Genomic DNA, 23,551 nt, shown 5'->3' with positions numbered 1-23,551 from the left:
ACAGCAGCAGCGGGAGCGAGCAGTGGGTACCATCGATAACGGATAGCGGCCACAACTGTGGCATGGCTGCGGATAAGCGTAGCAGTTTCAGCGGATCTCACCATCGAGAGCAGCAGGGCCAGCAGATGCAGGTACAGCGGATACCAATGGCGGCCACAACTGTGGCATGGCTACGGATAGCGTTGCAGTTGCTCAGCAGTTGGACCAGCGTATAGCGGCCACAACTGTGGAAAATTATTAACCTCTACTGATGGCTGTACATTAACCTACAGCCGAGCGAATCGGTTCGCGTCTATTATGGCAGAGGCCTAATGGGAAAGTTGTATCATTTTGTTCAGAAGAATATTACTGTCGGTAATATTACAGAGATGCGATTGCGTAAATCCGATTTTAAATTGAACAATTGTTCTTTTGAGAACAAATGAAACACTTATTTGAAGAGTTAATAGCTTTTGGTACCAATAGCAGTATAGTGACAGCCTCAGTGGTAGATGCAGATGCAGCCGGTACTTCCCTGAGGCCGATGTAAAGGTAAATGGGAGCAGCATGGCGAAACAGTTCGGGTTATGCTTAGACGCGCGTCATTTTTCGTTGTTGATATTCCCCACATGAAACGACGCGCTTTCGTATGATAGCGGTGGTATTTGACTAGGGGCCCCACGGCTAAGTACCAACGAATGAACAACAGCATAGTGCAGCGTTTGCATCATTCACGTCTCATCGATGACAGAACGAAATACCAACTTAAAAGCAGCAATGCGATATGTCCTCGCATATACGGTTTACCCAAGGCACATAAACAAGGCTTACCACTACGTCCGGTAGTCCCCAACATAACTGCACCAACCTACAACCATCTCCCGTATTCTTCAACCATACATCTCCCGTATTCTTCAAGCTTCAGTGGACAGTGTTTACAACGCAAAAAATTCAAATACTTTCTGTGAGTATGTTAACCAACTAGAGGTTCCGCAGGACCACATATTAGTATCGTTTGATGTGGTTTCTCTTTTCACAAATGTGACTAAACATGCTGTGACACATGACGTTATAATGATGTGGGATGAGATAAAGAAAAACACGGAAATTAATCTGGATTTATTTCTCGAGATTCTGGAATTTTGCATCGATGCCAGTTTCTTTGTTTTCCGTGGAAAGTTTTTCCACCAACGATCGGGAACTGCAATGGGCAGCCCTTTGTCACCTATTCTGGCCGACATAGTGATGAACAACATTATTACCAAAGCAGCGCAGGCCGCAGGCATTCCCACCCATCACATTAGAAAGTATGTTGATGACCTTTTCGTGCTGATCCATAGGGAAAGAGTACAAGAAGTTCTCGACATCTCCAATCTGCAGGATGAAAACATACGTTTCACTTGTGAAGTGGAGGAGAATGGTAGACTACCGTACCTGGATATGCTGCTAATTAGAACCGACGACGGAAGGATCTAAACGGATTGGTATGCCAAGCCGATGGCATCAGGCAGAATGCTCAATTATCTCTCGTTCCATCCAATGGCTCAAAAAATCGGGGTTGTTTTCAATTTCATTGACCGGGTTCGAACGTTGAGCACCTTTCGCACGGAGGACGAGAAGAAACAGATTATAACTAGAATGCTACTAAGTAACAACTATCCACTGCGGCTTATCAACAGAATGCTTCGCCACGGCCGCCCTCCAGAAATAACAAAAACAACTAGCAAACCAGACTGTTATCGATCGTTGGTACATATACCAGGTCTCACACCTATGATAAAACGCACACTAAAAATCAACATGCCTTCGGTGGGAATCGCATGCAGCAGCGATCACACAGTCAAGAGTTTGTGTAAGACTGCTAAAGATCCCGTTCCCCACATGCAGAAAAGTAATGCCATATACCGAATTGCATGTATTGACTGCGAGAAATGCTACATCGGTATGACCAAAAATCAGCTGCGAACGAGGATGTACGGCCACCAGTCGTTAGTGAACACTCTCGATCGGCACCTATCGACTGGTCACGAATACTCTGATCCACTGATACAGCAGCTCAGAGAGAAATCTGCTCTGTTGGGGCACGCTATAGATCAACAACACCGTTTTGATATAAACAATCCATCGATAGTCGATACCAGTTTCAAAACACAGGCGCTGCCGGTATTGGAGATGTGCCACATATACACCACTCCTGATACGGTCAATCGACGAGCGAACACTGATGGCATCAGCGCTACATATAGCTATCTGCTTACAAGTGTAGCGAATCTGAGAGCGGAGCGACCAACAGCAGCCCGTCAGCACCAAAGCGACACCAACGAAGCATTTGATTCCAACACTAACCAAAGCTCATAGACTTGTCCGCACAGAATATTTCTTCCTCCCCTGTAGAATTGGTGTTTGGGCTAGAGTCCGACAGTTCGAGTGGGAAAATCTTTGTGTGATGGAGGCGAAGTGTATCGCTCGATAGAAAAAACCAAATGTACCAAACTTGAATCTGCGCTTCGGATGTACGACATTAAACCCTTTACGACCCGACCTTTTTATGTTTTGCAAAAACTTTTTAACTTGTTGGTTACTGTTCTCGAGTGAGTAGTTTTTCAATGTCATATAGTGTAATATTGTCCTAATGTAAATCAATTTGTACGTAAAATGTGAAATATATTTTAGGCCCTGATGATGGTCCCATAGAAGGACCGAAACGTTGGTGATGAGCAGATAGAAATCAACGCAATTCATTAGACTGCAAGCCGAAATATAAATCCCTTAAATAATACATCAATTCCAGTCGAAAACTTAAGTTACTATAACAATGGTGGTATTTTCGGTAGATGCATTTGCCAACACTTCCTCCAGTAAAGCCGTGTCTAGTTTTCAATGGGAAAACATCTTTCTCATTGTGTTGACCGTGCGCCTTAGTCCTCACTATCAAGGTAACACAGAGATGAAAGATAAACACTACATCCTATGATAAATTGAACAATTGTCCTTATAAGGACAACAAATGAATTAATGAAGATTTATTTTGAATTAGAATACTTCTCTCAGGAAGTTCGGCTACATAGGGATGTGAAATGAAAATCTAAAACTGAAAAAAGTGAGAAAAATTTTCAAATGATAACAAATCGGTTAGTTTTCGATGGATTTCCTTCGTTTTTGCAGCAATCGATTAGAAAATCTTCTAAGATTCCTACCAAATGCATGAAATTGCAATTTTATCATACGAACTATTGTACTGTTGAAAACTCTTAAGCCTTGTCAAAACACAAAATTCGACCTCTGATTGGTCGTTATACCGCGCTTTCCCAAGCACGGTCGGCAGAGTTATGGACCTAGTAAATTAGGAATGCATCATTTGGCCTATATAAGAGCTTCATCAGATAATAAACAAACATTTCATCGGATATTAAATTGAACAACTGAAATTTGAAGAACACAAATGATTATTTGAAGAGTTAATATTTTCTCGTTTTGCGCTATAATACAAAGTTAATTATCTTCATCTACATGCTTACTCTGATTATTATTACGTGTTTGCGTCGCTTAGTGTTTGACTACAGTCATGCAGAACGCAAATAACGGCGCGATGCGATTCGGCAAGACGAAATCTGCTGAAATGTATAGCTCTACTTCGCCTTAAAAAGAGCTGTACATTTCACCACGGTAGGCGAATCGCATCGCGCCGGCATTCGCGTTCTGCATAACCGTAGCCTTTGTTCCGTTCCCGTTTAATGATGTCGTATCAAATGTGCATATTACAATTCGGCAGCACTTCAACTTCTCATTTGCACTAAATTTAAAAATATTCAATGAACTTCATTCAAAATATCAGACAAAAAGAAATTACAATACTGCCAATGAACGGTCAACGTTTATTTACTAGAAAAAATGACTGACACGCAAGCAGCCGGGTTATCTTTCTTGTAAAAGTATTCTACTTCAACCTTGCGGTCGTGGCTTTGCATACAACCTTCTTGTGATTTTTTTTCTATTATGGTTGATACCTTAATAACAAAATTTATTAACAACCTCTGCCTCATTACTGCTCTGCAGATCGTGAGCATACAATGAACAAGTTTTCCAAGCGTTTTTCCTGCGATGTTTCCCTAAATACATTGCAAACACTCCCAAACATGGGTTTTGAGGTCGTATCTTTTCCACCTGACCAACTCATATCAAAGCAACTCGATTAGAGTCGCAGGTTGATCGGTTTAATGCGCGCATGATAACGTCAGGTAGGCGAAAAAACATGCACTAAGCTACCATCAACCAAAAGCCCTTGAACTTCTGAACAAGTTTGCTGGAGACCGCAACTTTCGAGATCCGTATCGATAGATAAGTTAAAGTCGATATAAGACAAATTTCGTGCTTACCTGCACCACATATCGGTCCTTTATCTAGAAGCCTTTCACCTTTTAAACAAGTTTGTTGAAGACCGTAACTTTCTAGATTATCGAAAAAAGAATATATCTGCCTATACCAAATGATGCTAAACTTTTTGGAAAGTGCTGCAATATTCATACCGGGTGCTGCAATACTCTTGAAGCAGGGGGGCAAGTAGGGCAATTGACCTTCGAATTTCGCTTAGAAGTAGTGCTTACGTCATCTCGAAAAAAGTCTCCATGCAAAATTTCAGCTCAATCAGGACTTAAGGAATACGTGTCTCACAGTGGTTAAAGTTTAATTTTTTTTAATGTCAAATGTCTTAGAAAAGCACGAAACGCCGACATGTGATGTTGGTGATTATCACGGGAGTCACTTCACGATGAAATCAGAGTGAAGTGAATACAGTTCTATTAAGGCACTCACGTAAGTTAGAGAAACGTCGCAAAGTGACATCTGCCGTGAAATCTGGGTTATTATGAGTTATCACTGAAGTGAAAATGGAAAGACTGACGTTTCGCGTTAGATTATTTCACGACCATTTTGAAAAGTAAAATGATTCCACGAAGATGGGATTAGTTCTAAAAATCGATTGATCTATGATCTAATGATACTATATATTAGATTTTTTTTGTAACAAGATAGATCAACTTTCTGACTTCCAACCAAATTTTTTTGCAAGATGTAATGAAATGATGGTTGATGAAAAAAAATTGCTCAGATGTCAAATGTTTTAAAAATGCATAAACGTCCTATTCTCATTTTCTCTTCACTTTCAATCTTACTTGATGGAGCTGATTTTTGTCACCTCACTTCAGGTCGAATCGGGAATAGGTCTCAGAAAGTGAAGTGAGCGAGAAATACATTTCACTGCAAAGTGAATTCCATAATAAGAACCGCTATTTTGAATTTTTTTTCGAAAAATTTGACTTTCTGAGACATAGAAAATTTTCTAGTTTGGAGCCAATGGAATATTTGGGAAAAATTTGGCCTTCGTATTTCACTTAGAAATAGGGTTCTAAAGTTTCGTCTTCTCGAGAAGAGTCAAACGAGGCCTTGGTGCTACATTCCGATTCGGAATTCGACCTACTGTTCATATATACACAGACTTCGCAGCCAACTGTGACGTGTACTGGACAATTGCGGGGCTAGCGCTACGACCCTACTGACACTAACGTCTCTCCCGAGCCGAGACTTAAACCTACAACGACTGGCTTGTTAGGCCAGCATCGTACCTCGAGACTAACTGAGAGATACTCGAGAAGAGTATCCATGAAAAATTTCAGCTCTATCGGACGTCGGGCCCGGAAGCGGTCAAAGTTTCACTTTTTCGACTAATGAAGAAAAGCACAGGTAGTTGTTCATGAAATTGTCGAAATCAAAAATGTTTGGATGCCAAGTATCATAGAAATGCATAAAGCGTCGAGATTGAAAAAAGAATTCGACATTCTGAGAAATAAGAAGAATAATCGACATTCTGGGACATCCAAAACAATTCCTACATTTCCCTTTTTTGAATCAAGCAAATGTTTTTCTAGGGTGGAAAAATCAGAAATAATTTTTCGACAATTTTCTGTACAGAATGGGTGAGTGTCAATCGATTTAAGTCAAATTCAAGGACCTTATTATCACCGTTACCTCATCTTGATTGGAAGCCAAAATGGAAGTGGAACCCAAAAGACGCACTCAATCCTGCAAAACCCGTTACTGATTAAAACCTGTTCACGCTCGAATGGATGGACCGCAGTCTCTCACAAATCACGATGCACTTTAAACAAAAAAAAAACGAAGGACAATGAAACACCAAAAATAGCTACACCGTCAGCGATTGGATCGAAGCGAGTTTCACCTGGTTTATAGATGCAACAGACTAATGCATCTATTTTTATTCATTTCACACGTAAACAACTCACCTGATTCGCAAAAAAAGTACACGACAAAAGACACGACAAGTGGAATGATTAAAAGATAGCAGACACACTTCGGTGATAAGTGATATTATTTCGGAGAAAAAAAATCAAAAACTGAACCTTATTTTCAATCATTAGTTTTTCACTAATATTTATTTTATTTTTTATATTTTTTTTCTTCATTTTATCCAATATTTTTTATTCCTTTACAACAGGGAGTTCCTTAATTTAATAAAGTATGTTTTTGGGATTTTGCAGTTTCTTTTTTTCATCCGTTCTGCCATCTATTCATTACGTGTTGTCCTACACAAGTTTGCCAAAATGTGGGCGCGTTCGAATGTCGCTGTCTGTGGGAACGATGTTGTGTTGTATTGTGTTGTGTGTGTGTATGTATGAATGCTTGAATACAACGGAACATAGTTGCCCGTTCCGGGTGGAAAACACTCACAAATATAATGTCAAGATAAATAGCTGAAAAAACAACACTTACATTCTTTGTGTGTGACGATCAACGCAACAAACTGATTTTTATTATTTTCAATCATTCTCAAATTTGAATTACACATCTTTGCCTAGGTTCAAGTCTCATCCAGAAAAAAAATTCTCCTACATTACTTTTTTTGTTGTTAATGCAACCATTTTGTTTTGTTGTGTTTAATGTTTTTTTTGTTACTTCTTTTGTTGTTTTATATTTCCGAATTAGGTCAGAAATTTATTTTTTCCTAGTGTTTGATTTCGTTCACGTTTGCAACTATTTACAATTAAAACTGACAGATTTTTCTGGGTAATCTCCCCAAATATGTTCTTATCTGAGGGCTTTCTTATGTTGAATGAGTTGCCGTCTTCATGTAAAGAACTACCTTTTTCCAGTGGCTTTTAATTAACCGACGGTTTAGGCTGTTCATGCATGTATTTTAACACAACATGTCTTCGCTTTCTTTCCAATACAGTATAGCCATTCCTAATAACTCTAGACTTGTTTCGCAATAGTATTATTAAGATTATTTTACATGATATTCAATATTTAGGTACCAAGGAACATTGTTATTGTTGCTGTTTTTATGTAAAATTGTTTAAAACGAAAACAGATTCTCTTTCATACTCGTTTTGTCCGAAATTGAATGAATGTGTCTGTGTGTTTATGTGTTAACGTCGCCGTCAATGCTAATTCTCACGTGGCTATGTTAATGTATTCTTAATTTGGAACTACGCTGAGTTCATTGCTACTATTTTTATAAGAAGGTAATTAAATGCATTATTCTTTGAATAACTTCCTAAGAGTTATCAGTATTATTAATTTTGCGTTTGATAAATACCAATCTAGCCTACATGTTTTTTTTTATCTCTACCCACCATTTTTTACTGGTGTTATTTAGCTGTTACTGTCTCCTGTAGAAAGATACTAACGGTTGGACTATACACTGTTTCATGCTGAGGCTGCTGCTCTAGGTGTTAACGATTTTTGTTTGTTTTTTTTTTTCCTACGCCCTTCTGTTGATTCAGAGTTCTTACACAGTAAAATATGTGTGCTGTTTAAGTTTTCTTTTACGGAACGGAATTGGAGTTTGTATGAATTTGTTTTTTTTTTTGTTTTGCATCCACATTTAGATTTCTTTGTTGTTAATGTTTGAAAACTGCAGAAATGGCTTTAAATATTTTTTGTGTTTTTTTTTCGTTTTTTTGCGACTTGAATTTGTATACAACTACACACAGAGACTAAAAGATCTATTCTAAATCATTCGTTTTAAGCATATCTTTATTCATTTTCCATTAGTTCTGCACTGCACTATGGTGAATAATTCACATACAGTAAAACAAATATTCTCATGCAAAAGAATCGATAAATAGTTAGAATAAGCGTAAGCACTGTTTTTACTTTTTTCGTTTCCTTAGTAGTCAAAAATAATCTACGAAGATACGATGTAGGGTGCAAATCGAAGCTGTATGGACAGGAGTATTTTAAACTTTTCAACAAAAAGAAACGATATGAACCAGCTTTGCCTCGTAAAATTTGCTTTGTGGACAGAAAAAAAATCCCTCGGTCGTGAATTTGTTACTTTAATTTGAAAAATCCTAAAACGGATTGTGTATAATTTATTCTAGTTTTAATATGCATTTGCCCCTTTTTCTGTGCTTGATCTCCTCTATAAGAAAAAATTGAGCAGAGAAAGAGCGTTTACAGGAAACGAAGATACAACACAGAGGTATGGGAAAATAATTCGATTGGGTTCAGTATACTTATGTGTGAGTGATTAGTTGTTCCTTCGTAGAAGAAACAGAACGAACAAAATAAAGTGAAAGTTTAGTTCGAAAATAGGACAGATTTCTGAGATATACATTTTAGTTGCAAATATTCGTACTTTTACACATTTTTTTCCTAAACAGTATAACAGATGAAGCGTAAACCCGGCCTCGGAGATAGGTTATGGGTTCGGCGCAGTTTGCAGAATGCGAAAGAAAAATATGCCGCGTTTGTTGCTTAGTCCGAAATTTACTAAATATAGTAGAAAATAATAAAAGAAATTGAGTTTTGTTGAATGCCTATCTAAACCACACGTGCAATTACACAAGCACACATTTCGATGAGTTTGATTTTATTTTGTCAGTAGATATATTTACGGTTTTAGTTTGTAATTACTAACAAGAGCATTGAATTTATGTTTTGATGCTTGATTTAGGAATAAACGGTTTGAAAATATGTAGCAACTTTACCGCTTGGCTTTCCTTATATTACTAACTCAACTATATTCGTTTTCTGTTGGCCTAAAAACTTTTTTCTCTAAAATGCAGCAAAACAAAACTGTAAACATTTGATTGAAAAAAACTTTTATTCGTAAACCAGAAAACGGCATCTATAAGCTTATTATCAGTCTTTTGAAAAACGGAGAAAGCACAGCCACGAACTGAAGGATCGTACGAAACAATACCGTTTGTTTAGTCTGTTCTTTATCTTCGCTGGAGTTAACGAGTTCAAGCGTCAGACTAATACAACGTGAAAGGAAGAAACTATAGGAGCCCAATGTCAGGCAGAATAATTAGAACAAACCTATGTATACGTCTATCTTATGTTCGATACGCTGTTGTTGGGTGTTAATGTATTACTAAACGTGAAAAAATGCTACTTGCTACAATTTAACTCTTAGAAACTATGCGCGGAAAGCCAAGCCTTTAATTGCACATGCCTTGCAGGACGTTTTTAGCACGCTGTTTTTTTGTTTAGCTAGGCTGTTTAACATCGAATTGGTTATATGATTATATGCATGTCATGAAGAGTGATCACTAAATAAAGTCAAAACATAAGAACTTAAAGAGTAATTTGAAGAAAGAACAACTTTAATCAGTAAGTCAGCCAGCTGAGCTTAAGTTGTTTACGAAACAAAACTAGGCGGAAACTAGTGCATTTAGGTTAAAGTTTACAACCGACAGATAAATACACATAAATAAATGGAAGCCATTTTGAATGTTTTTGCGCGGGTTTTGTGATTGCAGCCCACTCGGAACAACCACACGAGCAGTGAGAAGCTAAATCGCGCTTCAAGAGCATCATATATCAGGACTCTTTTTACGATATCCTTCATCATCGAGCGGGTAGACTAGGATTTTGAATTACTCTCCTATTTTGCCACTCCGACTATTGCATCATCCATTTTTACGCTAAACAAAATCCGATCGCGCCATTCACAAACAAAGGTCATATGTACGAAAGTAACACTGTGAATGGAGCAAGACTTCTAACGGCATCGCACGCAACGTTACACAAACACATGCTCAAACGCAAGGCAAGATTCGTTACGGCTACAAAACAGGGTATGGAACTTTCTGTCGAGCGGCCAACACCCCAAAAACAACAACAGCTCGAACGAAAAAAAAAAAAAGCACTGAAACGAGCGTTTCAGTGCTTGTGTGCGTGCCTGGCGATATTGATTTTGTCGAACAAAAATAAACTGCTCGTGTACTGAGCATGTAGTGGTAGTTCGAGGGGGTTCCCGAATTCTGAGCTGGCTGCTGACTAAAGATTCAATTCTTTCATAGGAATCAAACTAGTTGAAAACAAAAATGAAATTATAGTGAACAAACTCTTCTCGCCAAACACAACTATTGATAACACTTGTAAAGAAATTTCGCTTCAACACTGAGGAATCCTACGTAACTGTTCTTGTGTACGTGTTGCAACTTTTGTTTTATTTTGTTTCCGAAAACGATAAACTAAACTTTCTTGCTATTGTTTTGCAATTTTACTTTAAATTGATTGGTTCTAGAATAAATAACTTAATCCATATAGTAACTCATCCACTTTGCACGTTCATACCATGACAGAGGAAATGATTTCGTTAAATCGTCGCAAAATTAGCGTTTTTCTCCTGTTTTCGATTTTTGTTTTCTTCTTTGCGCTCAACACCATCAGCATTCACTCTAAACTACAGTAGTTGTTACTTATAGTGGTAATAAAACTAAACTTTATAGACAAACTTAGGACTCCAGCTGACACATCACCACGATCGGCGAACGAGATTCCTCGTCACTTTCGTAGAAGTACCGCTGCTTCGGCGAAAGCCCGTGCTGCAACCTCCGTACAGCTTCCTTTACCAAGTTGTTGTTCTTTAGCAGGGTTTGCAGGAACTCGTACGGATCGTCTATCGTTTCCTCCTCTTGAGGTTTCTTGCAGGACTTGATAGGCCGTTTCTCGCCATTGCCGCAGACCGGTTCCGACCACGACCGACATGGTATGTGGTAGGGCGAGGGTCGCGAGCTTCGCGTTGGTTGGTGGGCAGGTTTGGCTTTCAGGCGGAGATTTTCACGAATTTCATGTACCAGCTCTTCGACCGCTAGTACATCGTTTGTCTGCTTGCTGGGCATTGTTGCAGTCGTGCTATTGCTGGCAACCACCACCGGAGGTTGTTCCTGCTGCTCGTTGTTTTCAATTATTGCAACGGTGACAAACACAATGCAAACCTCAAAACAGGCAAACAATTTCACAACTTTATTCTCAACTTTTTACTACACACCAAATTAAAAACGAAAACACTTTGCTTTGCTCGGTGCTTGCACAAACAACGGTCTGGCTTAATACCGTTAAACAACAGCCAACTCTTTCTTTTCCGCTGCGAACGAACGCAAGTCGATCACACCAATCCGGACGGGTAACGGTGATTTTCACACTGCTCTGTAGCTGCTGCTGCTGCTACTACTCCGTCTGATACCGCTGTCTTGTCGTTGATTTATCTGGTCTCACGAATCTAGCCACACAGAGAAAGGTGAAAACAGCTTCCGTATTGATTTCTCCGGGGGCTCACCGTTCTTCCACTCAAAATGGCCGAGATCTTCAAACACAACCCACGACAATGCAGAGATTTACAAACAGGTTAGACTTCCCAGATTCTCTCGCAAAGCGGGTGGAGATGCACCTTTCTGCAGTTACAACGCTATGTGGGTGTTTGGGTTCACTCCCACGGATGCTATAGTAGCGGGCAAAAGAAAATGGGGAAAGTCGTGTTATTGTTTTTGCTGCTCTAGCTTTTCTCCACAATACGCGCACCGCCAGGCCAACGACAACGGTCCCCTGCTCTCCTACAGTCAATTGAACTTTCTTCTGGTGATGATGGCGTGTACCAAAACACACACCCGCTATCGCACGTTTCACAAATTGCTTGCGTGTGGGTAGGTATGCCTCCTGACTGACTGTGGCTTACTATTTTATGAATTATCGCCAAGGTTTTTCGTTTCAGCAAAAAATTGCACGCTCGCCTTAATTCGGAAATTGGCAGCAAGGTGAATAGTCACAGAACAAGTTTTCTTGCAGTTGTAGTCGCTGGTTTGATAATTTGAAGACTTTCGTCCAGAAAAAAAACCCGTTTTTCCTCGTGTCAGGGTGGTGCTATTGATTCTGCGTATTTGTTGCCGACCCAGTCGTTTTTTTTTTCGATCCCAAAGACAATCAGCGAAATGTTTACTTTTCCACTTCGCTTTACAGGCAAGTAAACTTGCCTTCAATTAATTATACTATTGTTCCACTTAGTAAAACTTCACAGATTACGATATCACTTCCGAACGGCTCGAAACACTCGCTCTGGTTCACTTCTTCTGCTTCGCGTGTATGCTATTATTTACTTGTGTGTTTTGCTTCTCGCTGCTGGTCGACTGTGCAACTTTGCTTATGTACAGTTAAACTTTTTTTTATATGTATATATATATATATTCCTTCACTAGTATTTATGTACAGGGAGCGAATAGCGATACGATGCTATTGTCTCAGATGTCTACAGCCGACTGAGAGCGAACGGGCCAGTGCTTTTCCTTTTAGCGCGAGTGAACCCCAGACCCGGCCAGTGTTGCCCGATGTAAGGCTGCGAGAGCGTGCAGTGCGGCTCGAATTAGCTCACGGACGTGGGGTAAAATAATACGATATGTCCTTGAACGCGGCAAATTTTCGAGTATCTTCTTATTAGGCAACGCATTTAAACATTTAGAACACATTTAAGTAAAGATTATTTTTGATTACACTACGTAAATTTTACCCTCTGGCAATCATTACATCACACACCCAGGCAAGTTTTTCGCTCCGCTCTGGCAAGCCCCGATCACGAGTAGGAGCAGTGAAAAACACAAATATTGTTCTTCCCTCTCGTTCCATCACCTGCTGCTTATTGCTGCGCTGTGCTATGTACGTCGGCAGTGAGTGAGTGGCTGGCCTTATTTTCGTACGCTGAGCTGAGCTCATCCAACCAACGAACGAGACACGAAGGCAAACTCATTCACCTCGTTCGACATATTTTGCTTGCCTACGTACGACGGATGCGGAGTTTATTTTTTCCTTGATAGTATGGTATGAATAGAAATGTAAAATGCAAGAACCGAGTAAAGTGGAGCCCCGCATACTTCTCTTCAAACGTCTACTCAAAGTCCGTATCGTTCACGGAGGCCACCAACGGGGTGTTCTACCAGTGATGCCCAGATAGAAATTATTGTAACTTCATTAGTATTACAATTATAAACTATAAATACTTGATCCAAGATTCTTGAGAAAATTTAAATGCTCTAAAAAGAAAATATATAATGCGTGTAGTTGTGCAAACTGGAATATTCCAGATCAATTCCGAAACGCTCATGGCAACGCTGTCTACAACATCGTGCACATACACAACAACAACAGAGCTGGCTGCTAGGCTTCGGCTCATGTGTTGTTTTTGTTTTGACGCGAACATATTTGCTGATTCTTCTACCCGTTGATGACGATGACGATGATGGGGTGACCAATAATGGACGACGACGATGACGACGACGACAGCCACAAATGGGAAGAGGGACGCGCGCGGTGCCGTTTGTTTATTATGACGGACGGGTATAGCGTTGTACGAGCGAGTAGTGTGTTGTTGCTTGCGCGTGAATCGGTTGTGTATGTACGCGTGAGGGACACGCACACAGCGACTACTCAGGCCTGGGTACGTGGGGAGATAGAAAAGTCGATAAATTATGTGATGAAGTTTTGTTGACTAAAAACGATGGGGGTGTGCGGGCAGGGACCTGAGGCGCGGCGTAACGGAGCGCAAATGTAAACAAGCGAATGAATGTCTAACTGCAGTTTTCGACTTTTACACATTATTTTCACCTAGTGGGTTGCATACTGTTGGTCTATCGGCAACAATGTACTTTCTACGTCTATTACCATTGGGACCGAGGGAATTAGAGCAAAAGGTAAAACCCGCACTGATTTGAGTTTGAGCCAAATTTCTTTTAAATTAGTCACTAAAGTGGACAGAATTACATTAGGGGTTATATAAAGTGAGTAGACTAGTTCGTAAATGTATCTTAAGTGATCCTTTATTCAATTAAAAATAGTCAAATATTTACTAGTATTTTCAAGCAACTTCTGATGTTGTTCAGATAGTTATCATGATTTGCTTTCTAGTATTTTTTGTAAGATATTCCTTCAGCATTTAAAGAGTGCGTCACGAACCACGAGCGGTTAAGCGTTGAACCATGGGTGGATTTTGTTTTCTTCCAAGACTTCTGTGTTGAGCTGTCATGATACATTGCATTTACTCTGGAATGTGGATGTTGATTTTTTTATTTATAAGGCAAAATTTTCGTTCATCTTGAAAATTAAAAAAACTAAATTAATACACCTAAGTGTGTGATCTGGCCGTTCTCATACGAACATACCTATTTGTAAAAATAAGTTAGCACAATTGCTTCAACGATATATTGAGCTGCAGCGTATTCGTCAGAAACATATTGTAGATCCACGTTAACTTCCATCGGGTCTCCTAAGAAAGGCAGAAAATCAAAAGGCAGAATCACGGAAGGCAGAATCACGAAAAGCAGAATTACGAAAGGCAGAATATTTCATAAGGCAGAATAACGAATGGCAGAATCAAAAAAAGGTCTTTTTTCTTTTTAACAACACACACGCGCGGCCTTTGGCCGACTCTATTGTACAAGTGTATGCTGTCCTTACACGCTGCCGCTCGTTCGGACTTAACTAAGGGAAAGAAAACCTGTTTGAATAATCCTAGAAAACCAGCATCAGTTGTTTGTATGCGAGAGGCCGCCGCTTCCGACGGCGGCCGGCCCGGACCGCGGAAACCACGGCGGCTTTGGGCCGCCTCGGTTCCTTGCCCTCGATTATGCGTCTTCGCCGCATGAATTGTTTTATGTTAGTTATAATCAAGTAGCCGTTGAGACTAGTGTAAGTTATACCTACCATCGAAAAATTACTCTCCGCGATGCCGTGAGACTCTTTAGGACCTGAGCCAAACCAGTTTGCGCGTTTCTGATCTAATAATTAGGCTTGATTTGCACCTCCCATCAAAACTGTTCATTGCTTGTGACCAGTTATTATATCTGGTTACCAAATAATTTTAAATAATAAAGGTAGAGTAGCAGTTTCGATACCGTGACCAGGATTCGCACCAATTTGTCATCACGCACTTGGCTATCGTGAGTTAGGTTTTGCTACCAGTGATTCTGCCTTTCGTGCCCTTCGAAATATTCTGCCTTGTGTGTACGGTCATAGAGTTCTGCCTTTCATGACTCTGCCTTTCGTGCTTCTGCCTTTCGTGATTCTGCCTTCTGTGGCGAACCCACTTCCATCCTGTTCAAAATTGTTGTATTATAGCTATTAATATCTACCTTCTTCACAGAGCATCTTGAAACAGTTAGGTAGGCGTCTGTATCCGTTTCAAGGTCGAACAGAATTCCATCAACATTTTTGTAGATTCTCTCTTTGCCTTTATAAAAATACTCCATTAAATGTTTTATTTTCTTTGACGGCAATTGTTTTTCTTTCCGATTCTAATGGTTGAAGAACCATTGTTTAGGACATGACGAATTAAGGAAAATCAAACCTGCATGAATGCTAATTACCTTTAGTACAAGTGGCAGTACGCTTATGACTTAAGTATTTGCAATAAGGATTTTTATCATCATATTCACATGTTATGATCGAGGGTTTTTTTTTTCAATTTTTTCCTTCATTTGACTAAAAAGCAAGTGTTCTGAATCTAATAACTTTCCTCCGAATAATCCAGTTGTTGAAAGGTTATCCATATCTCAGCTTACGTACTCTATTAACACATACTATGTAATGCCAAATTAAAGAAAAATAAATTAAATTAAATCAAAACATTCACATGTTACCAACTTACCTGTGAATTCTACGAGTTTGTCGAAGCTTGTTGGGTTTTCAGTGTCGATTTTTGGTGCATCCTTAGCCCAGAAAAAAATATGATCATGAGGAGTTCCTCGTTGTTGGTAATCTTGCCTTAGAAAAAAATCTGTTATCGGATATACATAAAAAAAACGTCAGTTATCATTTTCATAATTTGCTTGAACCTGTTATTGTAGTACATTGCAACAAATATAGGGTTGTCTCGAGTACGAGTTGACTTTTTTTCGTAGCATAACTTCATAGCCGATATCAAAAAAAATATTCTCTCCTGTATCGTATTCATATAACCCTCTAATCAATTCCGTCTAATGAGTCTCTACGGCCGACAAAGTGAGAAAAAGGACAGGTGCGCCTTCTTGGTGAACCTTCCATACGACACTAATTTTGTGAAAATCGGCCCAGCTCTAAAAAAATGAGACAGTCCATTCATTTGGTATATTTTTTTTTTCAAATCAGTAGAGTAGTTTATGAGATCTTCTTTCGTAATTTTCACATTTTGATAAATAACAGACAAACAGAAAGGCTCTTCAAATATTATTTCACACAACGTTCATCAGTTTGATATAATGACATTGAACTTCTTATGGGTAAACAATCGCAATATCAAATTATATGAATAGACAAATGAAAGTTTATCAATACGGTTAGAATAGGGTGGTCGGTATTGCCGACTTTTCGAAAAACCGGTATTTCGGTATTCGTAAAAAAGAAAACCGGTAAAAAACCGGTATTTTCATTTATTTGGAATAATACATATCAGGGGCGACTCGTGACTTTTAAACCTGCCTGTTTAACTTTGATTTCGGAATGTCACAGTATAGGGAAATAAATACAATCATATCCGCGATAAAACGCAAGTCATTTTCTTTATTACAATTTATGATAGAACTACTAGAATTATAAAATTTAAATATAAATTTGGATTTGATTTTTTTTATCTAGCGTCCCTGTGTGCAATGCACAGGTTACACCCTGTCTGTGTCAAAATGAAACAGAATGAGCTGTCAGTTTGAACCAGTAGTAATAAAGCATATTATAGTATTAAGTATTGTAATAACTTAAAAGTATCGCGTTGCTTGGAAAAAATTTCAACACAAATATTTTTGTATTCATTGTGGATGCGCAAAATATTTTGGTTCATTTCTACGTAAAGTAATAAATTTCCTAACCTTTCAGTGATAATCATGTCAGCGTACTTCGTTTATTAAACTTGCGCTTTCTGGATTTACGGATTCGACCAGGCTTTATTTTAAATTTAAGAAACCTCTTAACCAACTTTTGTTACATGTAGCAACAATTTTGCAGTTGCACCGGTCGCATCATCAGTGCTTTTGTGGAAGAATGATTACACGGAAGTCCACGTTCAGGAAAAATCTTGACCGTGGACTCATCCGAAAAATAAAATCCATACACGCATAAAATCCATACACGCAATGAAATCATCAATATTTTCTGAAACATAATATTTCTGTCCTTCAGTAAGCTACCAGTTTTGAAAGTTTACCAATTTTCTAAAAGGTTTTTTATCTTGTTTAAACGTGAAAGCAATATTTACAAGTAATCTTATTTCGGAATATTTCCTACGTTTGTATTGCTCGGGTATCGAAAAAAGAAATCGTTTGGTAATAATTTCGTTTCACAAAATGGCGAGGTATAAAGTTGTAAATTTCTGCAACTGCTGCTCACCCCGAAAAGTCATAGTGACTCATAGGCTACGCTCTCGTACAAATTTTCAGAAAGTCTACGCAAATATATAAACGAAAAAATCTGAAGAAAAAACTGGCTCGAACAACCTGTGTTTTTACAGACAAATTAACACATTTAGGATTCCTGATGTAACTAAAAAGTTTGTTCGAATCATACTCGAGTTACAGCAGGAAGATAGTTACGAGCTATCAAAAAACGACGAACGTGGGTGTCCTCAGTTTCGATTAATTTTAAGTGTAGTATTCGTATTCATCCCTGATATAAATGGTTTACAAATTGAGTTTACTGGATAAAACAGTTGATCATAAAGAATTTTATCTATTTTTGGTAAAGTGAAAATTCAACTCTCTCAGATTTAACCGAAGTTGGACGAACTGTTTAAAATGCATCAAACATTCGTAAGATGCAAGTTTATTTCTGATCGTCATTAGGGGTCTTCACATCGAGCTCGTATACGAATACCCAGCCGTAAACTGTGTATCTTCCATTACTCGTCAATGGAGGTGAGTATTTTTACGGCTAGGTATTTGTTTACGAGCTCGACATGAATACCCATATTTTGTTTCCTTTTTTCATTTACTGTCTCCAATAGTTTCAAATATGGTTTCTCAAAGCATTTCAAAGTTATTCACTAATTTCAAACTGAGTTTTGCGATGTGGATGAAAATTGAAATTGTTTTGAATATGAGTTTCGGGCGAAATTATTTCTCATTACTCTACGCTTCAGTTCACTGAATAAATTCATTGTTTTTTCCAAACACTGTTCATTTTATTCCCAATGCTGTATCGGATGCGCAATGAATCATACTCATAAATGCAAAACATTATTATGTTGTTTTTTTTTCTTCACATAACATTTATTTTTATTATGTTGTTAATATGTGTTACTTAAAAAATGAATGTTTTGCTTTATTGATATGAAGAATTTTGTCATAGTATTGATACAAACAAACACATCGTCTGAATCCAAGTAGAGCAAACAAAGAAAAAGTAAGGCTTGAAAAATATCTAAGTTAGAGTAAATTTGTATTCAATATTGCTTCTGTCTAAATGTATTTATTTAACACAACGTCTAGCGAGCTGTTACGCCTACCTGTAAGTGGGTAGCAGTCATTTGCCTCATAATGATTTGTGAATAATGTTTTTCACATAATTTTAAGAAAAATACCGAAAATACCGTTTTTTTTGTCTTTCCAATACCGGTATTTCGGTATTGAAAAAAATATCGGTTTTACCGGTTTTTGAATTACCGGTAAACCACCCTAGGTTAGAACGAAATTCTGGCCAACTCAGTATCTGCGGTCTTCTTTATCCTGTAAGAAAAGAGATAGCAACATGAAATAATCTACAGTGTAATGATTACCGTATCTTTAATTTCATACATCAATATTTGCGAACGCCAGGTAACAACGAGCAAGAACTCGTTTCAACCGAAACCACAAAGCCATAGCAATCTAAACCAGTTTTGGCGTGGGAACCAAGCAACAAACCTCCACTCCTTTCGATCGCCATCATCAGACGGCAAGCAAAAGCAGGCAGGGCAAACCATACCCGACAACGTATCCACGGCAAGAAGCAGCCAACGTAAAATAAGGGTCGAATGCTTTGGTTTCAGCACGACAAAAGACCATAAAGCAGCTAAGTCAGCATGGCAGTCGCCGTCGTCGTCGTCGTTGTTGTGAGCTGAGGCTCGGCGGCAGAGAAAAAGCAGTTCGAACCAAAACAAGTTCACCTTTCTCGGTGAACTGATGGAAGTCATGTTTCGAGAATCTATCGTACCTACACATTGGGACGTGGTTCATCGCAAGACTAGCTGTTACTAAACACTGCTGTAATGGTTTGCACTAATTGCATGTCTTTAGTCACGGGCAGGTAATATTTAATAACAGATGGATGGAATTTGATTTGAGCAAGATTTGAATCAAAGCACCACTTTAACGACAAAATGTCCTCAACGTAGCTCATCCGTCGAATCATCGCGCAATGCGTTCTATTCTCTTCGCTTTGCTCTGATACGTCGTTTAGAGTGCTGTTATCTTGTTTAGCTGCATGCATGAAGAGACAAATGGCAGTTCTTGGTAAAAACATTTGAGGCTTAAAAAGCCAGTTACCGGTTAAAGTCAGTAGATGCCTATAGTCTGGCGGATACATAATGAACCGATACGTCAAACTTCGTGGTCGACAGTGGCTGAAACTTCAATGGAAAATTACTGTATTAATTGAAAGAAAAAAAAAAATATTTTAAGAAGTCAAAATCTGCCATACTATACTTTTTCTATGTGAGAATTTAGTTGCTCCTGTGTGTGTACACACCAGTCTGTTTGAGATGGTATGTGATGAAGAGTTCGATATTTGGTACCTAGCAGCAGCGCACTTGACGAGCATTCTCCAAATTGAATAATGTAAAACATTGTTACAGGATGAGAATGTAAACTTCAATATATAAAGAGTATATATCTGAAGGGGTTTCTTGTATACCCCTGTAAATAGGTTGATATTTAAGGTAGTTTAGCATAAGAATTGCCATAAAAAGCTTTGTTAACAATTAGGTTTAATAATTTTCCTACAATTACATCAACTTAACTGCGAAAGCTAATAACATTCAATAATATAAAAAAGCGTACATATATATATATATATATATATATATATATATATATATATATATATATATATATATATATATATATATATATATATATATATATATATATATATATATATATATATTTTTATTATATATATATATATATATATATATATATATATATATATATACATATATATATATATATATATATATATATATATATATATATATATATATATATATATATATATATATATATATATATATTTATATATATATATATATATATATATATATATATATATATATATATATATATATATATATATATATATACAAAAGTGTTGAAATGTCACCATTTGTGGCAGAACACACAATATTATTTCTGAATAGATATTTTAGTACATAAATAAATCATTACAAACTGCACCCCCCCCTCCCCCCTTTTAAAAAAGCTTTGTTTTGTCATTGCAGAATGACATGGAATTATTATTTTTTTTTATTAGCATAAAATCAATTATTGCATGGAATTATTATTTTTTTTAATTATCATAAAATCAATTATTGCATTTGTAACTAGTTTTTAGATAATTGATGTTTTTGAACAGGATTTCGAATAACACAACACGATAGTACATCAATGTTTTGTTCGCCCGTTTTTTCATGATCTAAATATACAGTTTGGCTTGTCCACAACTTTCCAAACTAAAATAAATCTTCATAACAATAATTAGCAAAGCTAAAATATATTTACATTTACTGTTCTGTGTTCTAACTAATTTTTCACGCACCGTCTGTTTTAAAAGCTCATATGTTAAAAAGGTGCACAACTAAGTTTTTGCTGTTTTTTCTTGAAATTAAAATTCAGCTTAATTTTGAAAAAAGCTAAAATAAATCATTAAAAAGATTTGCCTAACGCTAGCTAGCTTTTGTCCCGTTATTCTGGCAAAGCTCGAAACGCTAAAAGTCGTCTTTCTATCCACGAATGCACAAATCAAGACGGTTTTCGATGTCTTTATAAAAGCATAATTGCTAATCAGGTATGCGTTTCCATGTATGTTTCAATGATTTTGACAGTATAAGGCTGAGCGTTGTCGTGTAATAGAATCACTTTTTCGTGCCTCTGCTTGTATTGTCCCCTCCATTGGACAGTTCTCATGAATTGCTTGGGTTGCTGTAATGAATCCATTTTTTGTCGCTGGTGCAGTTGCTCATAGACGACGAAACGACACTCAACATCATGTGGCTTCAAATCATAAGGAACTCAAGTTCATTGTTTTTGAATGTTTCCCAAAGCATGCAATCGTGCAACTCATAGATCTTCGGCCTTTTTTCCTGCGGACAGTCTTCAACATTGAGATTACAGTCGTTGAAGCGACGGAGCAAACTACGGCACGTTGTTTCATAAATACTTAACCACTGAATCTAGGTATACTAAGTATCAGGTATATGAATTCGATGTGGAATATTTTCAATTAAAGCAATTTGGAAAAGTTTTCACATTAAGGCAAATTGCAACAAAAAGATCAGGAAAAATAGCAGGATGACGGTTTCCGTTTAAAGAAGTTATACTTTAAAATGTACATAATATAATATTAAAAACCAATAGCGTAAGAGGTTGTTAATAAGATACCGCAAGGTTAACGTAGAATTACAATAGCCTCTTTTTTAATTGTCTATTTTGTAATAGGTTTGGAAATACTTCTATTGGCGTTTATCAATTTGATTGTGTGAAGCGGTAGAATTCAGTGACAATTCTCGCTCAACTCTGCTTTTTATTAATTGATTGGTAACCTCGAGGAGAAGCGTTGATTTTGGATTGCCATTTACCGATTATCATGCTTGTCTTTTCTCCTCAGAAAACCTCTAGAGTTCAGTAGAACATCTTGAACTGCGAAAACAACTGCTCTCACACTAAAGAGCAAATCAACGCACATGCTAGAAGAGAACGACAGACGGTTTTATCTGGTGAGCTTCCTGAAAGCACCGTGGTGAAATCTGAAATGTCTCTCTTGCGAGACAATGAACTATAGGCATAGGGCATACAACTATAGGGCAGTCTTGAGGATTTCTTTTCAGGATTCATTATCAAGGACGATTCACGATTCCAATGCACAGTGGTACAGAACGACAATTTAGGCGGAAATGGAGTTTTCGATACATTTTTGTGATTTTAGAGCCATACTTTATATGGCGAAGTTGCTTATTATAATTTGGTCTACATTTAAACTGAGGTGAAAATTAGGGTGGTCCTAGAACCAATGAAATAAACCAACTAAAATTTTTATTTGTGGAAAAATAAAATTTTATTTTCAGTATAGTTGTAGATCACTTGATTTTAAGCAGCTTTGTTGAAGACTACTTTCTTGTAGCTCTTAAATTGACTGAATTAGAGCAATTTTGCCTAGGGTGGCTCTTAAAAAACGGTTTTTACGCTCTACTTTGTTTAATTCAATTTTCTCAGTAAAATTATGTTCAGACGACTTTTAGAGCATTAAAAGACGCAACTTTTGGTGTCTATACTTTAACGATATCTTTTATGGGTGAAAAGCTATTGAGCTTTTAATTTTTAAAATACGCCCTTTTCAACTGTTGATATCTCTGAATGGGGCAGATGAAAAAAATATTTGAAAGAGCAACTTTTGTACTTTATCATAAAAAAAATTTGGAGATAAGTTATTTCTTAAAATCGAATAAAAAAGTTTGAATATGATCATTTTCAGTCGAAAAAGTAAGGTTTTTACAGCCTAGTTTTTTTTATTTGATAAAGCTGATGTACATATTCTTCGGTAAAATTAAAGATAAGCTAATTTTCGAAACTTTTTACGTAGAATTACGTCTCATTTGATTTTCAAAAAAAAATTTATACGTATCTTCAATTAAAAAAATTTCAAAATATTAAAATTTATATACGACACAATCTTTAAAATAACGTTCGGCAGTTACAAAACGATGAAATTACTGTAAGCAATGCAAAAAAATACTTTTCTCTTCCGTTTATGCAAAATTTAATGTTCGTTATTTTGAAAAGAAAGTATTAATGTTTAATCAATTTTCGTGCTTCTGTTGGTAGATGTGACAAACTTTCGCATTGGGCAGTACGTCGGTTGTTTAGCGAAATGACGGGATCGGATGTTAGCAGAAGCCTCTTGAAAACGTCTTCAATGTTCACGATGCGGCTGAATTTTTTTGAGTGGTGTACTCGAAACTTTCTAATGCACTTGTTGCGGGTCTCCTGGGCTTCTTCACTCAACATTCCCAGTGGCAATGCAGCGGTTCTCATTATATTACTACTGTGTAATAAAAGTCTAT

At 37.4% G+C, this 23,551-nt stretch overlaps 1 protein-coding gene across 6 annotated transcripts in view; it reads right to left on the bottom strand.

The window, feature by feature from the left end:
- The window catches only part of LOC129725819 (xaa-Pro dipeptidase), a 207,087-nt gene that overhangs the window by 105,537 nt on the left and 77,999 nt on the right, over nucleotides 1-23,551 (bottom strand). For 2 of the 6 annotated variants that reach the window (XM_055682077.1, XM_055682078.1), the window contains exon 3: nucleotides 15,920-16,048. The exons of the other annotated variants lie outside the window; for them this stretch is intronic. The gene's annotated coding sequence lies outside the window, so the exon portion shown is untranslated. The remainder of the gene's footprint in view (nucleotides 1-15,919; nucleotides 16,049-23,551) is intronic. 6 annotated transcript variants of the gene reach the window in all.

This window comes from Wyeomyia smithii, chromosome 2 (assembly GCF_029784165.1).
Source record: "Wyeomyia smithii strain HCP4-BCI-WySm-NY-G18 chromosome 2, ASM2978416v1, whole genome shotgun sequence".
NCBI classification, from domain to species: Eukaryota; Metazoa; Arthropoda; class Insecta; order Diptera; family Culicidae; genus Wyeomyia; species Wyeomyia smithii.
The sequence above is the reverse complement of the archived record's forward strand: the minus strand, read 5'-3'. Positions and strand labels throughout refer to the sequence as shown.